The following is a 9048-nucleotide window of genomic DNA, read 5'->3' as shown; positions in this document are numbered from 1 at the left end:
CAAGAGCCCCCAAACAGGCGCACCACACAAATTGGCTGAGTTTAGGAGGGCCCCCCAGTTCCAAATTGCTCGCCACAAATCACTCCTATCTCCACCAAAATGATCCATCCATCCCCGAACGTGGCCGAGCCTCCCTATCCAGTATCAGATTTTGTTGAGTAAATCCCATCCCTATTCAGCCGTTAAATGTTCCGCTAAGGCAGCCTCATCCCACCCCCATCCTCGAGTATCAACTCCGAAACTGTCAATCCCGAGTCACTCTCGAGGTTGGGAGTAGGCACCACCGCAGCCGAGTGCCTGGAAGCCGCGCATCCTCCCAAACATTAATGGTCCTCCCATCACCCACCCTCCATTTGAGGCCCTCTAACAATAAGCCTTTCCTCCCCATATACTCCGCCATACAAAGCTTGGGTCAAAACCCCGTCTTGCTTCAAGGAACGTCTTGCCCATATAGTAACAAGCACTCATAACTTGGTGCACCAAAGAGCCTTCTTCACACATTAATTGCCACCCTTGTTTTGCTGGAAGAGCTTGATTAAAAACTCTTAGATCCCGGAACCCCAAACCACCAAGAGATTTTGGAAGACATAATTTTTCCCAACTCAACCAATGCATCGCTCGTTCCGTACCTCTAGCACCCCACCAAAACCGTGCACACAGAGAATTAATTTCCATCAAGAATGCCTTCCGGGATTGCAAAGAGACTCATCATATAAGTGGAAATAGATTGAATCACCGATTTTAGAAGGACTTCCTTTCCTGCACGAGACAACAAAGTCTCTTTCCAACCTTGCAATTTTTCCACAGCCTCTCTTTTAAAACCGAAAACACCATCTTTTTTGACCTACCAATCACTTTCGGGAGCCCCATATACTTCTCATGCCTATCAACCTCCCTAACACCAAGCAAGGCGTTGATTTCAGCTCTTCTATCACTCCCCACATTTTTACTAAAAGATACTTCAGATTTATTGAAATTAATTTTCTAACCAGATGCTCTTTCATAAGTACTGAGAATATCAGCCACCACAGAGCAATCCTGAAGTATCGCTCTAGTAAAAAGAATATTGTCATCTACAAAAAATAAGTGAGAAATCCGCGGAGCAGGACGACATACACGGGGCACCATGAATTAAACCATCATTAGCAGCTTTTGACAACAAATTAGAGAAAGCTTCCGTACATAGGAGAAATAAATACGGGGATAAGGGATCTCCTTGCCACAGTCCCCTAGATGGCATAATATTCCCCTCTACTCTCCCATTCAGCTTGAACGAATAAGATACATTAGAGATAGATGTATTTATTTATTATTAGGTTAATCTCCATGTATATCTTTAGACCATTATTATCTTAATGAATATAATTAGAGATATAAATGGTTAAAGTGTTCATTAGTAAGTGTATGATCCATATACAACTATATCTTGTAGAATTTTATTAAAACTCTAGAGGATCTGGACTCGTAAGACTTAGGTTTTGAAAGATAGTATGTTTAATCCTGTAAGTTGAACCTATGATAAAATGCTATAATCACATACAATACACTATAGTTATAACTATTATTATATATATTTAAAAGAAAGACTAAATAATGCGTTACCATTCATCTAGTTAAATATATTTTTATGAGTTGTAAAACTATATTGTAAATGGGTCTTATTTTGAAGCATATTTCAAGCACTATCAAATGGTGAAAAATTATAATATTTTGAATTAGGTAGCAAAAATTATATTCAATTTATATAATTATAATACTTTAGGTTGTTTATTCAAAATTAAACTCTAATTTCTCGTTATCCAAAACTCCTTTTATATATTTAAATATATGTAGGACTCTATTTTTTAAAATATTTAAAAATAAAAATCAATGACATGACAATCCTATGTGGCATTGTCTACTTCATAAGTTGTAGAACTATATTGTATATAGATATTATTTCGGAGCATATTTCGAGCACTATCCAATGGAACAAAAATTATAATATTCCAAATTACGTAGTAAAAGTTATACACAATTTACATAATATAATAATTTAGGTTGTTCATGCAAAATCAAACTCTAATTTTAGCTTATCTAGAACTTTTTATGTGTATTTAAATACTCTATGTAGAATTTTATATTTAAAAATATTTAAAATAAAAACTAATGACATAACAATCCTACGTGGCGCTCTCTATTTCATAAGTTGTAAAACTATATTGTAAATGGATCTTATTTCAGAGCATATTTCGAGCACTATCCAATGGAAAAAAAATTATAATATTTTGAATTACGTAGCAAAAGTTATACAAAATTTACCCAATATAATAATTTAGGTTGTTCATGCAAAATCAAACTCTAATTTTAGCTTATCTAGAACTCCTTATGTGTATTTAAATCTATGTAGAACTTTATATTTGTAAAAGATGAAAATAAAATTTGATAACATGGCAATCCTACGTGGCACGCTCTATGGCCTCGAAATCTTGCGAAGCTCCCTATGCTCTCGAAAAGTTCCTCCTTAATATATATATATTTATAAACCTGGCTTGAGTCACCATCTTTTCGTTGTTTGGCCTAGGTTTAGCTTATGAACTGAATGCTATTGCACGTCTTATTCATCTGTTATAATCAATTTTTAATACTTTAAGTGGTTACAAAGTTCAAAAACAACAATTTTGCTTGTCTCCGTATTTATTTATAATTAAAAATCAGTGAAAAGCAAACAAGAATCAGAATTAATGTTAACCATTTTTTCACTATATTCCCCTCACAATTTGAAAAATTTACCATATACCATCAATGTTTCAAATATTCACCATATACCCCTAAATGTTTCATAACCGTGCACCATCTACCCTTTTTGCTAACGGTCGTTAACTCGTCATTGCCATTATTTACGGTTTTTCCATTTTTAACCACTAGCGCTCTAACCTTAACCCTATCTGAGGCACCGCCACCACCCCCACCCCTCGCACTCCCACACAGACAACCCACCTACTACCACGCAGACCCCCACCCGCCACCCTCGCAGCCCGCAACCCCTCCCCTTCGATTTCCACTGCCCCACCCATCCTCTTCGATTTCCACCATCCCTCTACAATGGCCAATCACCATATCATCGTCCACTAGAAAGGCAGAGAACACTCAGCAGATATGGGAGTTTGCAGCAGTGATAGGAAATCGAAGGGGATGGGACACTACAACATGAAATCGAAGGGGATGGAGGGGTGAGGGCTGCATAGGTAGTTAGAGGCGAAGGGGGGTGGGGCTGCATCGGCATGGGGGATGCACCGACAATAAGGGGAGAAGGGAGGGGATGGAAGCTGCAGTGGAAGTTAGAGGTGAAGGGGGTGGAGGGAGGGGGTGGGGACTGCTCGTCTAGGTAGCGTGGGGGAGGTGGTGGTGGTGGTTGGGGTTATGAGGTTAGGATGGAGGGAGGGTTAATTGGGTTAATAATGACAAAGTTGTTAATAATGCAAATGGTTAGTTAATGTACGTTAGAAAAAAGTGGATTTAGTGAACGTCTTCGGAAACTTAGGGGTATATGGTGAATATATGAAATATAGGAGGTATATGGTGAAGTTTATGATTTATTAGGGGTATATGGTGAAAAAAACGTAATCTTTAATATAAATTGATTTAAAGTACAAAGTTTAATGAATTAGCCCATGGGCTAGGTTGGCCCACTGACCCCTGCAATTGTTTTAAGTTATTTAGGGACAAGATTACCGAACTCACTAATCCATTTTAAGTGTATGATATTGAGGATAATAAAGAATGACTCAAATATTTAAGAAGGCATCCTCACACTTGGAATTATTCTACTACATTTTAAGAGTATAGCCCACATCTTAGTTAGGAATAGTTTGTCCCACATTGAAGAATAAGAGAGAGAATGACTAACGTATAAATTGGTGGGTTACTCCCCCTATCACCAATTGGTTTTAGAGTGGAACCCTGCTAGCCTTGTATGTGGTCATTCTCTCCTCCGACGTGGGCTTGTGTACATGCCCAATGAAGTTTATCATGGTATCAGAGCATGATCCGGACCCATTATGAAAAGCAATATGGAAGGCGTTGAAGATTTGTTTCGAGTAAAGTGAGCCCAACATAATTGTAATGGCCCCAAGAAGGAGCCTAGTTGACCTCATGTTGGAAGTCCAAAGTGGGCCCAACGAGTATGTTGTGACCTATTCAAATTGCAAGATTAAAGATGGCTCAAATATGAGGGGGAGTGTTAAGAGTATAACCCATATGTGAGTTAGGAATAGTTTGTCTAATATTGAACAATTAGAGAGAGAATGACTAACATAGAGATTGATAAGTTACTCCACCTATCACGAATTGGTTTTAGCATGGAACCCTGCAAACCTTATATGTGGTCATTGTCTTCTCCGACGTGAGCTTGTGTATAGGCCCAATGAATTTTATCAACAATCAAAGTAAAGTTTATTATCTAATAATGAGTGTTGTATTCCATGTTCTGATGATGCCAAATAAAAAGGTAGTAATATAGTTTTTATTTTGAAAAAAATATAAAAATCCAAAGATTATGTAATGTTTATTTTATACATATATCTTGTGGAGAAAGATTATTTGTTTAATCTATGTCAAGATATTATTTTTATGCACTTTGAATTTTTATTATAAGGTATGTTTAACATTCTAGTAACTCAAAATCTTTGAATGAAATATTCTTCAAGTTATTAAATATTTGTGTTATTGTAATTGTGCAAATTTCAGTTGGAATAAGCGTGGCATAAAAGGTGGAAAATAAATTGAAGTGTGTGGCTGAATTTGTGGAACAACCTGCCTGAAGTTAGCTAATTGTTTCAACCCACGACTTACATGAAGATAGCTAATTGCTTGAAGCTCTCGAACCTCCTTAACCACTTGTTGAATGTAAGCAACTAACTGCTGAAAATCCTCATACTAATGGATAATGGAGGTTGTTAGTTACTGTTGCAATGTTCGTGGAGAATGTGCAGTGAAATCAGGCCATGATCTCCACAATGTTACAAGCATGCTAATAGAAGAACATGGAGCATTATATTTCTAGAAGAAGAAGATTAATTGCAGCAGCTATATAAGAGGAGGATTATTAGAAGAAGAAAAAAACTTTCAAGCATTAAAAAATCAATCATTACTTAGAAAGTTCTTTTTGTATTTTTTTCTTCTTCTACATATTATTGTAATATTCTTAATGTTTAGGTCAGAGAAAATTCTGAGAATATCCTTGTAATCAAGAGAGAGAAAAAAAGAGACAAAAGATAAGACTTCGAGTGAAGTCAAGTGAGTGTCATCAGTTTACGGGGAACTAAGCGACTGGGAACAAGTTCCTAAAAGAATAGACAAGGGTCCATTAATAGGTTGTAATAAAGAGTCTTTTGTTTTATAAAGAGTGTATTGAGTCAAAATCACTCGTGGTCAAGGTATTTCTTCCTATCGGGCCTAGGAAATTCCTCATCTCGTGTGCTTTTTCTCTGTTGTTTTTAAGTTACTTTAATTCCGCAACTTAAATTCGAAGAATTCCTTTCAAGTACAATTCACCCCCCCCCCCTTGTAGTTGGTCTAGTGTTCATAATAGAATAACAATTGGCATCAGAGCCTAGTACCTCCAAAAATCAGTTAACCCTGGGGAGCTTGTACCTGGAACCATGAACACTACGGGAGAAAAACGTGATGAAGGTTATTCTACTCCAAGACCGCCATGTTCAATGGGAAGCATTATCCATACTGTAAGAACTGCATGTAAATTTTTATAAAAGTAGAATACTACCAAGTATGGAGGGCAATTGAGCTTGACGACCTCGAAGTTATAAAGTAAAATGATAAAAGGGAGCTGATTCCAAAACTCCTTGAAGAGTTTGATAAAGATGATTTTAATAGAATGGAGATGAACAATTTGGCTAAAAAGCTACTCCCCTGTGGCCTTGGTCCTTGATAAGAGGTTTTTAGAGTGTGTCGTTAAGACACCAACAATCACTTTCCAAACAATATTTATAAGTCCTAACAAGCAATTACTAAGAGAATAATAAGGGCAAGTCAAGGGTCGATCCACAGGGAAAATGGGATTGATTAAAGTCTATCAAGTCCAGACTACCTAATTGAATGGTATTTGGGGGTTTGAAAGAGGTTTGGTAACAATTAAGACTAACTAATAACAAGAACAAGCAAATATCACGAGTTAAAATATCAAATATAAAGACACTAGAGTTAAGGTTACTAGTATGAATAAGAACGGATAATGATTGTTAATGCGATTGTGAAGCAAAGAAGACGATTATGCAAGGTTTAGTTTTCCTCTAAAGTACTCGAGTCCTCTCTCGAATGGTCCTCAAGATTAATCACTTAATCAATCAACTAAATCCTCTCTCGAATGGTCTTTAGTTAATTGATTAAGAGATTTAATAAGTTCAGAAAACCCCTAATGAAGGATCCCCTTGATTTCTACCCAATATCTTGGCGTAGAAATTAGTTGATTCTTGGGGATGATAAAAGAGTTCAAAATTCGATTTAAGAACATTTGAAATCAAAATACCAAAGTATAAATGTGATCAATATCTATCTTAAGGTTTCAAAACACCAAGATCAATACATAACTTTCTTTAGAACATCACAATAACATTAAAACCCTAATTCATACTTTCACTCTAACCCTAGATAAGAAACTACTCAGTAATCATGGATTCTAAGCAATTAAACATAAATTTATGACTAATCTAAGGCTAAACATGATTAAAAGATAATTAAACTAATAGAAATCGCAATTATAAGAATATGAGAATGAAGATCTAAAATAAACTAAAAACAAGAACAAACATTAAGAGAATGAAATAAAAACTGAAACTTCGAATTCAAATTCAATGAAAAGTACCTTTGATGTTAATGGAATCACAAACTACAATTGCTAATCTCAATTCTCAATCAAAACTTAAGTGTTTTCTCTCTAGTATAAAACCTTAAAATATTCTCTCAAAAAACTAGAATAAAGCGTAAATTAAACTAAAAACAAAGCTATCGTTTTTAATGAAGCATAATTTTCTTTCCAGAATTGCATGGTACGGGCGCACCATGCACATGTGCAGGCGCACCATATGTCAGGTGCGGGCGCACCTGGCTCTTCTGCCTCAAGGTAAAAGCATCCGTCAGATGGTGCGGGCGCACCAGACACAGGTGCGGGCGCACCAGACACAGGTGCGGGCGCACCTTGTGCTTGGTGTGGGCGTACCTTGTGCTTGGTGCGGGCGCACCAATGTCGTCTGCTTTTTTATCTCTGAAGCTGATGAGGTGCGGGCGCACCACTTATATGTGCGAGCGCCCCATTGTGTGAGGGCAACTCCAAGCGTACCTCAAGCTCCCTCGTATTCTCTAGTTCGTCCCCTTAAGCCATGTCTCGCATTACTCGGCCCCGAAAAGGGTCATACCTGCAATAAAAACACGAGAAAACATGGTAAAAGCATATGTGCTAGAAATTCAATCAAAATAGATCGAAAATCTAGCAAACTGTCATTATGATCAAGTGAATGAAATAGAAGGGAAAAGTGAGGATAAAGAGGGAAGAAAGGGGAACAAGGGGGACCAAAACAAGCCAAAAGGAGGTCATAAAGTGCGTTAGAAACACACTTATCTAACTCCCCCAAGCTTAGCGGTTTGCTTGTCCTCCATTAAATCAAGAGTGAGAAGGAAGTAAAGAAGAGGAAAAAGAGAATAAAAAGAAAGCAAAACATGCAACAAACTAACCTATATGCTCTAAATGCAAAGTTAAAACATGACATGCAAGCTAAATGGGTTCATAACAAAATTTAAAAGACCAACCAAATACAAGAGGGAAGATGATTAGGAAGCACAAGAGTGACTCTAAGGGCTCAATCCACCGATCAACCGAGTCTTTTTGAAAGAAGGCTTTCCAAGAGTGATTTCTCACTCTTCTCCACTTCCAAGTCCCAAGTTTGACTCCTCCCTAGCGATGCTCAACCATAATTGCTCGCCTTTACCACATTTTGATGACCCTCATCATGACTTGCACAAAATCTCGCCCGCCATTACTAAATCGACCAAGTCCAAACTAGAAGTCAAAAGGGACTTTGTTAAGGTTGTAACGGGGCTAGGTTAGGGGTGTGGATAATAATTTAGGAATGTGGTGCAAAAAGGGTAAGTGAAGTACAAACTAGGGGTAAATACTCCCCCAAGTTAGTCCTAACACCAATCTCAAATCAAAATCTCACAAATAACCTTGATTTTCATTTTGTCTTTTTCACTTTGTAAACTTTTTCATTTTTCTCATCAATTTGCTCTTTCTTTCTTTTTTTTTTCAATAGAAATCCAAATCAAACAATAAGAGCTTTCTTTCTTTTATTTCTTTTTCACAAATTTCTTCAACTTTTGCGATCATACATGCACATTAACTCACTTTCAACCAAGACTTAGTATCAAAACAACTCAACTCAACTCAACACAAACTAGACATGCACTCCACTTTGGGAAAAGTTTGGCCATGACTCATTATGAGGGTTAAGAAAAATAGGATAGAAAGGCTCAGATGGGTTGAGAAGCGGATATTATGCCGGTATTCAAGCTTTTGGTTTTGTAGCTCCTATTACTAGCAAAAGAAACGCCCTAAATCATTCTTCTAGAGGCTCGGTCTTATGCAATCTTGGGGAGCTAAAATGCAAGTCACAAGTTAGGTGATCAATGGTGAGGGTTGTGAGTGAGTCTTACGAGGTTCTTGGCCCTCCTTAGTGATTCGTCGCACAAGGGGCAAGGCAATCCATTCATCCAACTCGCCTAATTTCAAAGAAACTCTACCAAAAGTTATCGTTCCCAAGAGACGCTTAAAATCACAACAAGGCTTCCGAAATCATCAAGTCTAATGTAGGGAAGGTCTTCCAATCAAGTCATGAACACTTCTAGCCACAAATAATGCATGCAACCAAGCTATCCTAAATGCAGAAAAATAAAAAGAAAAAGAATAAAAAAGGAAAATATTTTTTTATTTTTTTTATATGCAAAGCAAAACAAATCTACCAAAACAAAGCTGTACAGGTGAAAGAGAAGTCAACA

The sequence above is a fragment of the Beta vulgaris genome, chromosome 5 (assembly GCF_026745355.1).
Source record: "Beta vulgaris subsp. vulgaris cultivar EL10 chromosome 5, EL10.2, whole genome shotgun sequence".
NCBI classification, from domain to species: domain Eukaryota; kingdom Viridiplantae; phylum Streptophyta; class Magnoliopsida; order Caryophyllales; family Amaranthaceae; genus Beta; species Beta vulgaris.
This window is presented reverse-complemented; position numbering follows the sequence as displayed.